The following is a 19,025-nucleotide window of genomic DNA, read 5'->3' as shown; positions in this document are numbered from 1 at the left end:
AAAGTAAGAAAGAAGAGAAAGTGTAGGAATCTGATTATTCCATTAATGTGGCGTTGGGGTGGATTGATTTACCATAAGTAAACCACCGCCACCACCGGTGCTTCTGTGGGACAGAAAATAAAGAAAAACACAAGAAAATTTTGGAGACACAGAAAGAAAAAGGGAATTGCAAATCGTAAGAAAAATCCAAACCAAAAAGAAAAGCGGCAAAATGAAATTAGGCGTAAATGGGAATTTAAAGTCCGGATGAATCGGCGATGCCATTGCGAGGCAGCGCCGATTACCAATATGTAAGAAAGTGTATTAAACAAAACAGAGAATCCACCGTGAGATAAAAAGAAAAACCGAAGTTAAAATGCAGATGAGGAGTTTATATGGAAACAGACGATGGAACTCTTGGATAAATGGTGAAAAAGGAGGGATTCTTACCTGATTTGTTGTTACTGCTAGGACTGAAAACCATTCAGTTGATCGAAGGAACAATCTCGGAAAAGAGGTAAAAGGAGAAGAAGGGATTTGGAAAAGAAGTAAGAGGGGAATGAGAAAAGGGAAGAAAGCGTGATGCAATGGCGGGGTGGAGGCGGATGGATGGCGTTCATGGATGTTCGATGGATGGCAATGGAGAGGTAGGAGATGGGTGGAGATTGGATCCAAAGGGTGTCATACTTCTTCTACTGTAAAAGCTGGGATGTGCATCTGCTACTGGCCGACTGAACAAGCTACCGTGGTTTTGGAGATGGATGGAGATTGGATCCAGAGGGGCCCCGTAGAGAGATGGGAATGAAGCAGGAAGGGCGCTGGGTTTCTTCTCCGTGGTCGCTGATCTCCAGTCACTTTTGCTTCCGCCGACCCAAAAGGGGGATTAGAAGAAGAAGAGGAAGAAGGAGCGACAAAGAAGCAATGAAGGGGTGATAACGGATGCTGAGTATGAAGGAAGGTGCGGTGGTGAAGAAGCGATGTCGTTGAAGTCCCATGCGGGCTTCTCTTAAAGGGAGAGAAGGAGGATGCGGTTGGGGGATGGATGGAAGAGAGAGGGGTAGTTGAAGATGGACGACGATGGGGAATCAGTGGGGCAATGGAGGAGAGGAAGCTTCTGGAGGAAGGTTTTTCGAGAGTGTATGGGAGAGGCGCTCTCCTCCTCGTTAAAACCCTAAAAAAAACATTTTGCCTCATGCCCCCTTTACTTTCAAGGTTTTACCAAGAGGGGCTTCCTAACAAACTTTGCAAAAACAAAGGGTGTTTTCATAAAACTTGTTTCTCAAAAGGTGTTTTTCAAAAGGTTTTTGCAAAAGAATGGTTTTTAAAAGTGGTTTTTCAAAACTAATTTTTTGTTTCTTTTCTATTTGTATTTTCCATTTTTTTGTATTTTTTGAAATAAAATCCTTATGTTTTACGAAAAAACAAAGACTAAACACTATTTTTTTGTATTTTTATGAGAAATATTTACAAAAGTGTTTTTCTGAGAATTCCAGGCTATTTTGGGGAAATTTCTTCAGAAGGATGGGTTTGGACCCAAGTTTTGAGAAAATATTTGAGTCTTAAACCTCAAATCGAGGAATATAACGCGATGAATCCAAACAGATGCCGGGTGGACTGTCTGAGCCTTTCAAAAAGTTGTTTTGGAATTTTTGAGAATTTGATTTAAAAATTGGATAACGAAGCTCAAATTCGGATCTTTTATCTGAATCCGGATTCGAAATTGAATCAGATATACAAAATGAATTTAGTTTCAGAAAACTTGAGAAGTAAAATGGGATTTATATTTAAAAGTGACTCAATTGCTCAGAAAATGATATCAGGGGCAAAAAAGAGAATATTTAAAAGATTTTGAAAAATTTGGGGTGTTTACAGATGCCCCTCTTTGCTACTAAGCCGGTTGAAAGCCGAGCTTAGTGGCAAAGATAACACTTCAAATTTTGAAAAAATGCCCCAGTCAGCAGATCTGAACCGGGTGTGGAAAAATTGATTTGAAAGACATGGCTTCTTAGGCTTAATACCTTATCCTGAATGGCTTTGAGAAAATGAAATCCTCGAAAATGATATGATTGAGTAGAAAATGAGGAAATCGTGATGGGACTTTGGGTGAAGATCCTGAAATAATGAAAGGTAAGAATTTTGATCAAGTCTCATGGGTGAGACAAGATCAGCTTTTCGAATGACTCAGGTTTTAGCCCTTAACCTGGATGGGACGAAGATATATCTCAAAATAATCTGAATGGGAAAAGGAATATATGATGACCTTGATGGGACATTTTTTTTGCGAAAATGCCTTGCAAGATGAAGCTCAAGCATTGATCCTGTCCTGGATGGATATACAAAGCATGGATTCCTCGATGGGAAGAACCGTGATGGGACTGAAAGAAAACACCTTGTTGAAACGAGGAACCTCGTCGAAACGAGACTCAGGTTTAACCAAAAACCTGAAAAAGGAAGATACCTCAATGGGCGAGGTTCAGGCTTAACCCTTAACCTGAAGAGGACGACCAAATGGAATCCTCGAATGAAGAGACCATGATGGGACCTTCGGAGTTGGACGAACAAATCCGAAAGGGGTTTGCGAAAGGAGGAAATGGGGTTTCCCTAAAGCTTCGAAAAAGGAATGATTTTGAGCGTCTCATTGTTGAGACTGAAATAGCTTTTTGAATTTGATGACCTCTCGCAGAAAATATAGGTTTTGACCCTTAACCTGAGTGGGAACAACCATACGGAATTCTCAAATGGAGAAACCGTGATGGGACAGGAAGAGACACCTCTTCTGAATGAGGTAACTCTTTTTGGGAATGTGAGAGATGAAAAATAAGGAGATGTGAGGCAATTCTTTCGATGAGATGAAAGATGAATAAGGTAACAGGAGGCAAATCCTACGATGGTGTGAAGGATGAATAAGGCAATCTTTTTAGTAAGGAGAAGAAGAATCTCTTGACAAGGTGAAAGATGAAGAGGGCGATCCTTTTGGCAGGAGAAGGTGAAAGCGAAATATGAAGATGGCGATGAAGATGGCAATCCTTTTAGCAAGGAGAAGGCAAAATGTGAAATATGAAGATGGCAATCCTTTTGGCAAGGAGAAGGCAAAATCTGAAATATGAAAATGGCAATCCTTTTAGCAAGGAGAAGGCAAATCTTTTGATCAAGGCAAAAGATGAATACGGCGATCCTTTTATCAAGGAGAAGGTGAGTCTTTCGATCAAAGCGAAAGACGAGGAAGGCAATCCTTTTATCAAGGAGAAGGTGAGTCTTTCGATCAAAGCGAAAGACGAGGAAGGTAATCCTTTTATTAAGGAGAGGGTGAGTCTCTCGACAAAGCGAAAGACGAGAAAGGCAATCCTTTTATCAAGGAGAAGGTGAGTCTCTCGACAAAGCAAAAGACGAAGAAGGCAATCCTTTTATCAAGGAGAAGGCGAGTCTCTCGACAAAGCGAAAGACGAGGAAGGCAATCCTTTTATCAAGGAGAAGGCGAGTCTCTCGACAAAGCAAAAGACGGAGAAGGCAATCCTTTTATCAAGGAGAAGGCGAGTCTCTCGACAAAGCGAAAGACGGAGAAGGCAATCATTTTATCAAGGAGAAGGCGAGTCTCTCGACAAAGCGAAAGACGAAGAAGGCGAGTCTCTCGACAAAGCGAAGGACGGATAAGGCAATCCTTTAATCAAGGAAAAAGGCAAATCTTTTGACAATGCAAAAGATGGAGAAGGCAATCCTTTAATCAAGGAGAAAGGCAAATCTTTTGACAACGCAAAAGATGGAGAATGCAATCTTTTTATCAAGGAGAAGGCGAGTCTCTCGACAAAGCGAAAGACGGAGAAGACAGTCCTTTTATCAAGGAGAAGGCGAGTCTCTCGACAAAGCAAAAGACGGAGAAGGCAATCCTTTTATCAAGGAGAAGGCGAGTCTCTCGACAAAGCGAAAGACGGAGAAGGCAATCCTTTTATCAAGGAGAAGTCGAGTCTCTCGACAAAGCGAAAGACGAAGAAGGCGATCCTTTTATCAAGGAGAAGGCGAGTCTCTCGACAAAGCGAAAGACGAATAAAAAGATCCTTTTATCAAGGAGAAGGCGAGTCTCTCGACAAAGCGAAAGACGAAGAAGGCAATCCTTTTATCAAGGAGAAGGCGAATCTTTCGACAAAGCGAAAGACGGAGAAGGCAATCCTTTTATCAAGGAGAAAGACAAATTTTTTGACAACGCAAAAGACGGAGATGGCAATCCTTTTATCAAGGAGAAGGCGAGTCTCTCGACAAAGCGAAAGACGGAGAGGGCAATCCTTTAATCAAGGAGAAGGCGAGTCTTTCGACAAAGCGAAAGATGGAGAAGGCAATCCTTTTATCAAGGAGAAGGCGAGTCTTTCGACAAAGCGAAAGACGGAGAAGGCAATCCTTTAATCAAGGAGAAAGGCAAATCTTTTGACAACACAAAAGATGGAGAAGGCAATCCTTTAATCAAGGAGAAAGGCTAATCTTTTGACAACGCAAAAGATGGAGAAGGCAATCCTTTTATCAAGGAGAAGGCGAGTCTCTCGACAAAGGGAAAGACGGAGAAGACAGACCTTTTGTCAAGGAGAAGGCGAGTCTCTCGACAAAGCAAAAGACAGAGAAGGCAACTCTTATGAAAAGAGGGGAAGGCAACTCTTTCGACTTTGCGAAAGAAGGAAAAGGCAACACCAAGATGTATCAAAACAGATGTTAAGTTATTATTTTTTTATGAGGAAAGCTGAAATTTTTTGCCAAAGTGATAAAATTATAGTTGTTTCAAGGTAATTGAAGGTAAGCACTTTTGAAAGACGTTCCCTCTTCCACCTAGAGTACTACCCCCAACTGGGTTAACTCTATAGAATCTAGAATCAAAGTCAATTTTTGTGTTGATTTTCTTCAAGGAAGCTATCAATTTCCTTGATATGAAAGGAGATGAAATATTCTTAGCTTCATAAAAGTGATTAAATAAGAAGATATTGATAGAAGAATTTCACATAAATAAAGAAGATTTTTTGCAGTTTGGGCAGTTTGATATCCTGGGCATTTTCCCATGATGATCTTTTTGCACTCTTTTGAGTCATGGGGCTTTTACGTCATCCTTTATTTTGGAGATGTCCTGACTTTTCTCTCTTTTCCGGGGAAGGGTACGTCACAAACTCCTTAATTTTGGAGATGCTCCGATCCTTTATTTTCTCAGGGATTATACGTGATATTGGCTCAAAAGGTCTTTAGGTGATAGCAGAAATCAAATATCTTTTAGGGTTTGTCGGTAGGCTCATCACACTCGCCTTCATCTCGACGATGATCTGAACTTTCCCTAGAAGGATCCTTCACAAACTCTTTCATCTCGGAGATGATCTAAATCTTCTTTGGTCCCGGAGATCTAGCTCGCATAATTCGTCTTCATCTTGATGACAATTGAGAGATCCCTTTTGCGGATATTTGATTGTGGCTCAAATGACGGAGGAGATATGAATTGGGTAGGTTCTTTTTTACTGCCCAGGATATTTCCACTGTCTTACGGCCAAAGAATAATCTTTAAGGATGTGCCATAGCTATGATCAATATCAGCTCACTTATGGCTTTTCAACGTCATTGAATTTTCCTTCGCCAGTCATATCGAGGATTTTTCTTCATCCTCTTGGTTGACCAACAAAAAATTTGAAATTTGAGTCTTTTTTCACAAAAGCTTCACCCTTTTGGAAGGAATACTAAGGAGATTTGAGGAAATTGTTTTAATAAAAGCTTGAGATCAACAACTATTTTATGACAATTTGGCAAGATCTTCCTGAAATCCTTGATGACGAAAACTTTGCTTAACATCGAGTTTTGACGCATCAGTGGGATTCTGGAGGAAAATCCAACACGAGGCTGAATTCTGAAGGTGAATATAAATTTAAAATTATGAAGGCAAGCTTGGCATAAAATTGGATTTTGAAGGTAAACTCTTGAAAGAACAGCCGAATCAAGACTCAGATTCTACAATAAAAACAGGAAAATTCAAGTCGAAACTCGAGTCTTTAAAGAAAAACTGGAAGGTTCGAGTCAGGGCTCGAATCTCAAAGGAAAACTTGAAAATTTATTTATTGAAGGCAAGAAAACTCGAGATAAAACTCAAATTTTTGAAAGACAACAGAGAAATTCGAGTCAGGGCTCGAATCTCAAAAGAAAACTTGAAAGTTCATTTATTGAAGGCAAAAAAACTTGAGATGAAACTCAAATTTTCGAAGGAAAGCAGGAAAATTCGAGTCAGGGCTCGAATCTCGAAAGAAAACTTGAAAGTTCATTTATTGAAGGCAAAAAAACTCGAGATAAGACTCAAATTTTTGAAGGAAAGTAGGAAAGTTCGAGTCAGGGTTCGAATCTTAAAAGAAAACTTGAAAGTTCATTTATTGAAGGCAAGAAAACTTGAGACAAAACTCAAATTTTTGAAGGAAAGCAGAAAAATTCGAGTTAGGGCTCGAATCTCGAAGGAAAGAATTGGAAGTTCAAGTCGAAACTCGAATCTCAAAGGAGAATTGATGAGAAGGGATAGAAGAAGATTGGCAGAATTTAAGGAAAATTGAGGAAAGATTGTGACCTGAAGGCTTGAAATTGAAATTTGAATAACCCGAAGGTCAAAATTGGATTTGGAGCTTTGATTTTTTGGGGAAGGGTCAGTGCAAAGACTGATCCTGAGAGGCTAACTGATCGGTCAGCCAGACACTAGCACGAGCGCTAGGCTTACCTGTATGAGTACTGGATTTTTCAAAAATGCCCCAGTATGAGTACTGGGTTTTCTGACGGAGATTTGAAGAAAAAGGGACACCGACATTCTAAGATACTTGAGATTTGAGCGAGAATGGTTGTCGGTGTTTTCAGGATTTTCCCTTATCCTGAAGGGAAAATGGAATAGACATTTGATGAGAATTTAGAAAGGAATGATTCAGGTTTATCCCTTAACCTGAAAGGGGAAAAGAATAGAATTTAAGGAAAATTAATGAAGAAAAATTGATATAAATTTAGAAAATAAGGATTGAGGATACTTGTATTTGCAAAAGAATTCTCGTAGGTAGCGTTATTGCTCCTACGAAGGGTCTTAGGATTTTTCCTTATCCTGAATGGGAAAAAGAATAGAATTTAAGGATAGTAAATGAAGAGAAATTGATATAAATTTAGAAAATCAATAAAGGTTGACGAAACTTGTATTTACAAAAGAATCCTCATAGGTAGCGTTATTGCTCCTATGAGGGGTTTCAGGATTATCCCGTATCCTGAGTGGAAAAAAGAATATAATTTTAAATGAAGAAAAATTGATATAAATTTAGAAAATCAAATAAAGATTGATAAAACTTGTATTTACAAAAGAATTTTCGTAGGTAGCATTATTGCTCCTATGAGGGGTTTCAGGATTATCCCTTATCCTGAATGGGAACACCTTGGACAACGAGGGTCAGGTTTATCCCTTAACTTGAGGGGAAAAAGAATAGAATTTAAATGAAGAGAAATTGATATAAATTTAAAGAAAAAAATCAAGTAAAGATTGATAAAACTTGTATTTACAAAAGAATTTTCGTAGGTAGCATTATTGCTCCTATGAGGGGTTTCAGGATTATCCCTTATCCTGAATGGGAACACCTTGGACAACGAGGGTCAGGTTTATCCCTTAACTTGAGGGGAAAAAGAATAGAATTTAAATAAAGAGAAATTGATATAAATTTAAAGAAAAAAATCAAGTAAAGATTGATAAAACTTGTGTTTGCAAAAAAAATTCTCATAGGTAGCATTGTTGCCCCTACGAGAGGTTTCAAGATTGTCCCTTATCCTGAATGGCAACACCTCGAACAACGAGGGTCAGGTTTATCCCTTAACCTGAAAGGGTACACCTCGGACAACGAGGGTCAGGTTTATCCCTTAACCTGAAAGGGCAACAAGATTTAGAAAATACCTCATGGGAAAGAGGCATTCAGGTTTATCCCTTAGTCTGAAAGGGTAATAGAAGATTTGATAAAATTTAATAGAATTGAGGGAAAAACTTGATAAAATTGATGTAAACTTGATAAAAATATGAATAAAATAAATGAAACTGATAAAGATAACAAAATTAGATAAAAATTTATAAGATTTGAGGAAAATAAGTTTTTCTGATCCTGCCTGCATATGGGATCTTGAAAAGAAAAAATGTTTATTTAAAAGATAAGTGAGAAATCATTTTGGGGAAGAAAATCCACTACAAGAAGAATGACCAGTGCGAGGATCTGATCCTTTAAATCAAAACATGAGAGATCATCATGAGGGTCAAGTTTTGAAGGCAATGGTTTGAAAACCTATTTTTGAAGAAGAAGATCAACAATAGATTTGATTTCTAAAAATGACAGTTTGAAATTGATAATAAGATTAACACAAGGGTTGATCTTTGAATATAAATGTTTTAGAACCAATCTTGGAAGATAAGACCAACACAGGTGTTGATCTTTGAATATAATGCTTTAAAATCGACAAGGGTTGATCTTTGAATGATTTGAAACTCATTTTGGAAGATAAGACCAACACAAGGGTTGATCTTTGAATATAAAGATTTGAAATCCATCTTGGAAGATAAGACCAACACAAGGGTTGATCTTTGAATATAAAAGATTTGAAATCCATTTTGGAAGATAAGACCAACACAAGGGTTGATCTTTGAATATAAAAGATTTGAAATCCATTTTGAAAGATAAGACCAACACAAGGGTTGATCTTTGAATATAAAAGATTTGAAATCCATTTTAGAAGATAAGACCAACACAAGGGTTGATTTTTGAATATAATGTTTCGAAACCAAACTTTTGGAAGATAGGATCAACATGAGTTTTTGAAATTTTAATGCAATGGTTCGAACACTTATTTTTGAAAATATAATCAACACGAGGGTTGATTTTGACAAAGGTTGGACAAAAGAATATTTGAACTTTTTTGTTTATGAAGACTTTCAAAATTTCATGATTTTTTAAAGAACCCTCATAGGTAATATCATTTCTCTCGTGAATGATGTCAGGATTGGTCCCGCATTCTGAAAAGAACAGAAAAAAAATGTGTTTTTAATAGAAGCTGATGAAGAGATTTTTGAAATATAGATTTTCAAAAGCAAATGCCCCTATGTGTCAGAGGAAGGAAGTATTGTGATATCAGAGATATAAAGGAAAATTGACATTTCATTGATGGAAAAAACTGATAACAAAGAACTGAAATATTTACAAGTATTTTGACCAAAAGGTCACAGAAGGATTGGGCTGACTGGCCCCCTACAAGGTGACTGGCAAAGGGGAGAAAAGTAGGAGAATTCTGGCATCTTCAGTCTTCTGAGTAGCCTGGGAGAGACTTGGTCATGACGGCTAGCTCATCTTCCTCTTCGTCTTCAACAAAGAGACTCTTGTCGACGCAATCCTGAACAATATTTTTGAAGATGAAGCAGTGATCGATGTCATGCCTCACTGCTCGATGGAACTTGCAGAATTGATTTGTGAACCTTCCCATGACCGTGGGAGGATCTGCGACTTTTGGGAGTTTAACCAATCCCTTGGCCAACATGAATTCAAGGGCTTCTTTGAGCATTTGCTTCAGAGGAGTGAACTCACGATCATTACTCCAACCTTCGCGCTTTATCTTTTCTTTTTGCGGAAAGTTAGACTGAAACGGCTTGTCATTCTGCTTGGAAGATTTTTCCCTTGAGCCGTGTTGTGGTTCCGGCCATTCTTGTTGTCATTTCTGTTTCCTCTGCTGCTGTCATGATCATTGCCAGAGGTATCAGCTGCATGAGTGAACTGCGCTTTCTTTTTCTGGTCTTGGATACTTTTGGCCAGAGGCATGCCCTCGTAAAGCCCGCTTTCTATTCCTGCCTCGAGCCATTCGGCTCGCTCAATCGATTTGATAAAGGATTTTGCTGGAGAAGTGGCAATGAGGCTTCTCAGGGGATGAGAGAAATTGCTGAGGATTATTTATAATGCATGCTCCTCTGAGATGGGAACTTTCATCTTGTTGCAGGTGCTTCTTCACCTGTGAATGAATTCTCCTGCTTTTTCAGTCTCATTTTGCTTTAAGTTGTAAAGGTGATTGAGCGTAGGTAAAACTTCAGTGTTGAATAAGAAGCGCTCAATAAACAAATTTACCACTTTATCGAACTCTCGTAGTTCGATAGGATTGATGTGGTCAGCATACCACCTGGCTGCTATACCCTTCAGACTGCGGGGAAAGAAAATGAATAAAGCCTTGTTATCCTTTCTGAAGTGGCAACATTCTGCATAAAAGGTGGCTAAGTGGGCTTTAGGGTTGCCAGTTCCATCAAACTTGAGAAATTTACGAGGAAGGTTCTCCAGGTTATCATCCCCATTTAGACCATCGTAAAAATTCTCGTCGGTGTAGGTCTGCTTGCCCTTACCCTTGGCTTGAATATCTTTGATCGCTCGACTCATCTCCTTCATCTGCTTGCTTATCAGGTCCTCTGCTGGAGTCCCAGACTTGGGCTTATTGACGGATTCGGGCTCTTCTGCAGCTATATTTATGGACTGTCTCGGAGGATTCTGTTGGTAAACAATCTGCTCTTCCTCTTCTGACTCTTCCTCGACTGACTCTGATTCCTCAGAAGTAGTGTCCGACTGTACCTTCTTCCTGATGATCCTGACTTGCTTCTTTACAGGCTTCTTCCTCAGCTTGCTTTTAGGAACTGCCTCTTTCAGCTTGGCCTCGGCTTGCTCCGACATCATTCTTGCCATCATCTTTTGGAACATGTCATACATAGCGGGGTCAATGTCATCTCCCCTATTCTGACCCTGTCCCCTGACTGATTTAGGAGAGCTCATCCATTCTGCCTCACTGTCGCTGTGTTGAGAAACTGTTTCTTTTCCAGCTCTGGTCTAAACCATTTTGAATATCAGCGCTCTCTCTGTGGAGGAAAGTGGAGGTTTTTAGACCAAAGAAACTCTTTCGAGAAGTTTTGACAAAAGGAAGGATTTAGGTTGAAATCTATTAAAAATTGTATCCCATTACTAGGGATTGAGTCGCCACAAATTTTGTGACAATTGTGTGGTTTACTTTACGAGGGAGAGTAACTAACTAAAAATATGAAAGAAAATATCATTTTGAAAAGGATATCTCTTGACGGAAAGAGATTTTTATTAAAATATAAATAAGAATATAAAATTAGAAGAAAATAAGAGAATAAATGAAATTTGAGAATAAATGGTAAAGATTTAAAATTTGAAGAACATGCAGGCAGGATAAGAAGAATTTTGAAGAAATTTAGAGGAAGAGAAAGGAAAATACACCTGGGTTTTTAGAAACAAAAAAGAAATTTTTTGAAATATATACCGAGGGTTTTGGAAAATATAAGGAAGATATAAAATATCAGACAATCACAGATATACAAACAAGGATGTACAAACAGTACCCCCTAAAGCTGACTCTATATGCAATATTTTGAAATGGCTTGTAGGACCTTAATCCTAACTCTAAGATTTAGATCATCTGATTCCAATCAAGGTAAGCCGATATACTCAATCCGAAGCTCGAAGTACGTGGCATAAATATATTCCTCCGGTTCTAAGGTAATGGCTTCCCAACATCCTTGAGCACCTACCGATATACCTCGGACTATGGCCCTTAGGTACGTGGTAGGGGGGAGCGAACCCAAATATGTGGTCCAGTTGTGAGGCTCTCTCCCGAACTATGGTTCAGTGAGACAGCCCAGCAACGTGAAGATCGGAACAATATAGGTAGGGATGTTTTTCAAAAACATGATCAACAAGCAGATAAAACCAGAAAGCTCTAATTCAAGTCCTAAAGAGATAGACTTAAATGAAAAGAAGCATACACTTGCATACATTGTTTACATTCAATCCCTAAAATTGAGGAGAGTTGTATTTAAAACCTAAGTCTAATGTGAACATGAAATAATCTCCTCAATATGGTTCTACCAAACCATACTTAGATCCTATATGCAAAATAATGTCAGCTTAGGACAGAGTCTAGGCTCCTAAGGTTTGCATGAAAAATGAAGCTGACATAGAAGAATAAAGACTTAGATAATATCAAAGCAAAGCAAAGGCATAGATTCGACCGGACGAAGATGGGTCCCATCACGGTCGCCAAAACTGTGATCATCACAAAATTTTTCCTCTCTTGTGGTTTCTCTTTCTTCCTTCCCTTTTCCTTTTCTAACCTCTATTTTCCTCCTTTTTGAAGAGAGAAAAATAAAAGACAGAAAAAGAAGAGAGAAGAGAAAAGAAAAGAAAAGAAAATAGAAGAGGAACTCTTTTGCGGGGTCTCACTTGACCTTGATTTGAAAATATTTAGGAAATTACTCACCTCCATTTTGAAAATTTGCGGGAAAAAAATGAATAGATGGGATTCGATTGTCGGTACGAGGTTCGACCGTTCCTGACGCCTTTACCAGGGGTAATCAAACCAAAGATCGAATCTATGCCTTTTGATTTGCCTAAATATCATCTAAGGATTTATCCTAAAGATCTAAATGCACAAAGAATCATGCTTGTGCAATGCAAGGATGTATGCTCTTTTTGAAAGATCTTTTTGAAAATTTCCAAGTATTCTGAGATGAACTTGATAAGGGAGTGAAGAAATGATTGAATATAACTTTAGAACTTGAGATAGATCAAAGGAGTTCTAAGTCTTTGAAGTAAATCAGAGTTGGCAGCATAAATCTTGATTTTGAGAAAGTATGTGTAAGATCCACGATTCTAATTTTGATGATTATGGTATAATTATATGGAAATCAATGAAATTTTTATGTCTTGGTAATTTTTGAGGATTTGCTTATTTTGAGAACTGGGTAAATCGCGTAATATTATGAAGATGAAACAATTTCGGGAAATCCAAAACGAATCAACACCTGAATCCTTTAGGATAAGTTTGGAATAGGGTAGTGGTGATACACCCCAAAATTTAGACCCGAACAACGAGAAAACGTTGTGAGTGCATGTGAATTACGAGTATTGACTTAAGTTTGGACCCGAATCTTAGAACGCCTAATTTTAACAAACGAGTGGTGATTTCCTTAAGAGGCTTCAACTATTCTACATTAATTAAGGTTATTAAGAGAATGAAACGACTTGTTGGGATTAAATTATTGCCTTGTTTCATTAAGTATGCGTTTTCTTATGACATACATTTTGGCGGGTTTTGAGTTTTGACCCAGAACACTTAGTGGATCCAAGGCCCATGGGCGACCCTATCAGTGAACATCTATAGCCATGGTTGACCAGTTTGTCAAGGGTGGACCAGCTGGGTGGCATTTTTGTAAGAAGGTTGCATGGTTTTAAAAAGAGGGCCTCTATTGGCCATGTATCTTTTCAAAAACCTCATGATGGAGCCCAAAGTCCATCATGAGGGGCATCTTTTCAAAAAAGAGAGCATGGGGCTAGCGCCCCATGGCAATTTTGAAACAAAACTAAAGGTTTTAAAATACCCAAAATCGGTTGGACCTAAGGAGTGGCTAGCCTTGGGCAGCCCTTGAAATTTTTCCAAAACATTAATGGCTTTTTTTCAAAATGGCATTTTTGTAAGTCTTTCTAAAAAGTTTAGAAAAGCTTGACATGCATTGGCTATGGAGGGGCGTGGAGCACCCCAGCCCTCCATCTTGGAAGGGTAAATCCTAGTCGTTCAACCTAGAGAACATCCTATCAAAACTCTTAGAAAAAAACAGGCTCCTATCTCTCTCTTGTTGGGCGATTTTTTTTTCAAAGACTCTCTCTCTCTCTCTCTTTCCCTCTCACTTGTTTCCCCTCTCCAACTGTGGGAACCTCTTAACGTGTAGCTGCAACATCACCTTCATCTTCTTCCACTAGCTAAGGTGAAGATTCACCCTTCTTGTTTACGATTTCGTATGAAAAGGAAGCCGGTGGGGCTTTGCATCTTTGCATGCAAGTCCATACGGTGGATTAGCTCCAAGATTTGTAGTTGCTATCTTGATTCACTATGGATTTACATTATCATTTTGTAGCATGCATTTACAGTCTTGGTTTTGCTCTTCCTTTCGATTTCATTTCAGTTTTATCACCCTCTATGCTTGTTGTGGTCTTCCTTCTCAAAAGAAAAGAAAAGAGGTTGTTAAGCTTTTTTTTTTCCTTTCTCGCTGGGTTCACAGCTATAGCATTATCTTCAGTTGTGCAGTACCGAGCTGGGCTTGTCCAGCCCACCCCCATTTCGGTTGACGTGATCTCGGAATGCTGGAACGCCGGTTGGTGCATTTCGGCCAACAACATTCTTTATTCTCTTTTGGATGTTTCTTTCAGTGGTGTTTGGGCTCAATCCAGTCTCCATGCGTTGGGACTGGTATTGCAGCAACGATCTGGGCTTGGGTCACAACGTGACTAGCCCTGCTTGAGCGTGGAACCCTGGATCTTTGTTTTAGCAGCAAGGTAAAGCTTGCTTGGTTTTATTATTCATTTCGTTATTTTCGACACGTTGGCTCTCGGGTTGGTTCACCCGATTGGTGCACCAGGGCACCGAGTGTTCCGACCAACCGGGGTGAAGCCGGTCGTTTGAGGCCATACCGCTTTTGGGTTGGCTGCTCGACCACCACTTTTGAGCTCTTACTCATGCTGCTGGGAAGAGCATCCGACTTGGTCCAGTGGACCAGACCTCTTGACCATCCAGTTTTCGCCCTAGCTAGAGCTGGACGTCATGCGGGTGGCTCGCGCGCCCAGCACGAGCCCTCAATGAGCTCTTTCTTTTTTTGGAGGTAGGTCTTATTGTATCATTTTCTTTTCTTTCCTTCCTTGTCTTGGACTGTCGCCGGTCTGAACCATGGGCTCAGACCAGCACTACCGACCATCTTGTTTTGGTTGGGTGCAAGTCTGAACCGAGGTCTCAGACCTAAACCTCTTGGCGCTCAGTGTTAGCTGAGGCTCACCCAGGTTGGATCAGTGTGCCAGCTACTAGGTGTTGGGCACCCCGAGTTTCCCTTTCGGTTGAGCCACATTGGGCTTAGGTCTGAACCGAGACCCTGTCCTGTCTTAGCAGTCGTTTGGTCCTAAGGACCAGACCACCCCTTGATCAGCCTTAATACCTCTTTTTCACTAGAATAGACATTGACCCTTGTCGGGGTTGGGTTTTAGCCCCAACCAAAGCCTTTGGTCGATCTGGCCCGAACTTTGGATCGGACCCGACCATGTCGGTATGCATGGTAGTTAGGCCGGAAAGGCCAGACCATTATTCGGGACTGAGACTCTCTCTCTTTTACCGCAAGTATGTAGACTTCCAGTTGGTAACCTGGAAAATCGAAATCCAACTATTCTAGCTGTCAAACACTTTTTCACGCAAAAACCAGCTTGTCTCCATTTCAAGTTGAACCATAGTAGACCCAATGACGGATTTAGTTTGGCCTACACTTTTTTTTCACACCTTGGTTAAGCTTTGGCATAGTGTACATGTTTTGGGTTGCACCGAGTTCGGTGTATATATATATATATATATAAATATGTATATACTTAACGTGTATATAAGTATGGGTATTTGGAACCTTGAGTATCTTTGTAACGTGAATGCATGTATGTATATGCACACTTGTTGGTTTACAACACTTAAATGATTGTTCCGATATGTCTGATATGGAATGTGACACTCTTGCGTTCTATCCAAATATCTTTATGATAATGTTACACTTTGAGTCAATTAGTGTTAATCTAACATTCTTCTTGACAAACGGTTTATTTCGGGACCGCAGGCGCGACTCCCCATACCGTGGAAATAGCCAATGTTATTCCCATTAGACTGAATGATTGGTTAAATTCGATTTCAAACTCTTGAATATGAAAATGTTGATGAATGCAATCATAACACTGAAGTATGTAACATAGTGCAGTTTAATAGCATGTGATGCCTCTATTGTTATATTGTGCAAAAGATAAAAACTTGTGATATTCCTTCACTTTGCACTTAGCACATCCTGACACTGTTATTGAATAGTGCGTACCCTAAGGAGGTACCTAGCTTGAGGCATTGGAAAGTGCATTAGGTGCACTTACCTCAAGAGATAAAAAAATAGAAATTGAACACCATAGGGTATGAAGGTTGAAATGATTCATTGTGGGCTCAGTTCGAGTCTTCGGGCAGTGGCCCTTGTGTGGAGTAGACTCTTGTGTGTTATACCCTAAATAAAAAATGAGATAGTATGGTGTTTTGACTGTTTTCACGAGCAGTGTGCTTCGTTGGCCGTGTGAGGCTGAGCACGTTGATGGGCAAGCCACGTCCTCGTTTTACGTACCCCGCGGGAACCACGAGGCAGATTCCTCATTGTGAGGTATGATTGAACTTGAGCCTTAAGAAAGATAAACCCGCTTCACCCCATTCACAAAATGGTTCATCTTGGGAGAGGGTGGATGGTACAACCCTGAGTGACTCGTCGTTACTACGACACGTGTTTGAGAGGAACTGTAGCGTTCCTTTGGCCTCCAGTCACTCAGAGTCAGGGAGGTCGAGGTGCCTTCTTAGGGCCTCACTACTGCAGTAGTACGGATTGCAATCATTTGCCTATGCGAGTGTTTTCTTCTAGCTGTGTGCTGCTCGCATATGGTCGACTCGGTCTGTAGCTTCCCCGGTTACCACACTATAAGTTAAATAACAGACGCCGGGTGCATGTCTCACAGAATGCGAGGTTCTTTCGCGTACCCGAAGAAGTAATTAGAAGAACTTAAAGACTAACCAATCAGCTGACATACTGTAATTGCTACTTTTTGTGTATTGTAGATGCTACTTTAGTTACTTCACTTGTTTCAGCTGTTACTTGGTTACCTTACTTGCTCTGCTGTTTCCTTGGTGTTCTTTAGTAGTTGACTAGTACTTGTCACTTTACTCTTTCCACTTGTTAGCTTACTTTCAGTTCTTTGTGAGTTGATTATATATCTGCTTGTCGATGCTTCTTCACCACCTCGCAAGAGGACTGACCCCATTTTATGGGGATGTAGGTGACGAACAGGTATAGTGCGGATGCGATGACACACGATGGAGGCTCGGGGGACCCATACACTTGACCTGCAATTCCTGTGCCTGATGGTCTCTTTCTTTTGGGGTTTTGGTTATTTATTGGGATGAAATCCCTGTTTTGTACTTTGGTATTTACACTCTGTAAACTCTTTAGACTGTTGGAATGTTTTCCCTTTTTAACTTACGGCTACACCTTTTGTACACACCGTGGTTACACTGTTTTCACTTGTTGCACCCGTCTGTGGCGGTTGCCAAGACTTGCAGCTTTGTTGCTTTCCCCCATAATTGCTTTCCGCTAATTCTTTACTTGAACCCTTGAACTCTAAAAAATATATATATATATATATTTCAAGGTTTTCCAAGGTCGGGGTTTGGGGCTTCACAGCTTTTGGTATCAGAGCAGAGTTCAAGTGTGCGGTCAGAGCTTCATCGTGCATCATCCATCGCACTGTAAGTATAAGTTAGGTTTCTTTCATTTCTTTATTTCCCGCTTTTCAGATAGTTTGTGTGTTGTGGTTCTGCTTGTATGTTAGATGTCGACGAACCTGACTTACGACAAGATTTTGGAGGCTCTCCAAAACCTGACTCGAGGCGAAGAGGCCCTGAGTGGAGCTGTGCGATATTTGGCACATAATGTGCATATGTTGGGACCTCCATGTGCCAGGTGTTTGGAAAATCACGCGGGGCAGATCTGTCCCCGTGAATTGGCTGTGTGCCCCTACTGTAGTCTTCGTGGGCATGTCATAGAGGAATGCGAGACTAAGCAGAGGGATGAACTTTGGATGAGCAATGCGGAAGACATCGAAGATGTATCTTCGGTCTCTGGACCATTGGTTGTGGAAGTGGATAGCTAGGACGGAGAAAGGCGCGAAGCGATCAATTCTCCCCAGTATTCTCCTGAGTCCTACCCCTATGCGGTTTCTTCAGAGTACGTGCCGCCGATTCTGGAGGAAGTTCAGGAGATCTCGGACACGCCGCTGAGGAATGTTGTTTCTCCTCCACGTGTTAGGTCGAGGCGCTATGGTAGTCGGAAGGACTACAGGGACTTCTACACTAGCAAGTCATGAGATTGCATTATGTCGTTTCGTTTTGGTTTTGACGTGCGTAATTTGTTGGTAGCACTTGTTTAACCCTATCTTGAGGAAGGGTACTTCTGTAATGTTGCAACCCCTTATTAATAAAATAAAAAAATTTCTATCCTTGTGTTTTGTTGGTTGCTTACGCGTAGACTTTTGCACATTTAGATGGCGTGGCGCGCCCGATGTGATGACCTTATGGAGACTCTGAACAACCTTACAGAGGTTGTGGGTCGACAGGCGGAGACCATGAGGAACATGGGCAAGCACCTTCAGCAGACCGCCCAGGGCCAGGGAACACCTACCCAGATTCCTGTTACCTCAGTCCCATATAAGCAATTTATGAGCTTAAACCCTCCCTCGTTTGATGGGAAATCGTCGCCAGAAGCAGCTGAAGTTTGGATCAGAGAAATAGAGCGCATCTTTCGTGTGTTACAAGTTGGTGATGATCGGAAGGTGGATTTCGGGACCTATCGTCTCAGGAAAGACGCCGAAAGGTGGTGGGCAACCACCTGGGAGATAAAATTCGATAACCAACCTGTAGAGTGGGACCAGTTCGTGGAAGCGTTCTACACTACTTACTTTCCAGCTCATGAGAGGAGCCGGAAAATGCAGGAGTTTCTTGACCTCCAGCAGGGTAGTTCTTCTTTCTCTGAATACGTTACACGTTTTCGTAGCCTGGAGAGGTTTTGTCCGAACTTATCCACGACAGAGAAGGAGCGAGCTCTTAAATTTGCTCGAGGGTTGAAGCCGGTACTACGAACGAAGGTGTACACCCGTGCACCTATGACGGTCGATGAGGCTTTAGAGACGGCCTCCTTGCTTGAGCTTGACTGGAGCGAATCGCAGAAGACTCCAGCGCAGTGTCAGCAGCAGCAGAATTATGGCCATGGGAGTTGGCCAAGAAAGAGGCATTTTCAGAAGAACTAGGGTGGAGGAAAGTCTCGTCCTCAGTCGAAGAAGCAGCGCAGCAACAACAACAGTAATAGCCGCCAGATCCAGAATCAGAACCATAGACCCCAGTAC

Source organism: Nuphar pumila, chromosome 4 (genome assembly GCF_984573655.1).
Source record: "Nuphar pumila chromosome 4, dmNupPumi1.hap1.1, whole genome shotgun sequence".
Lineage (NCBI taxonomy): Eukaryota > Viridiplantae > Streptophyta > Magnoliopsida > Nymphaeales > Nymphaeaceae > Nuphar > Nuphar pumila.
This window is presented reverse-complemented; position numbering follows the sequence as displayed.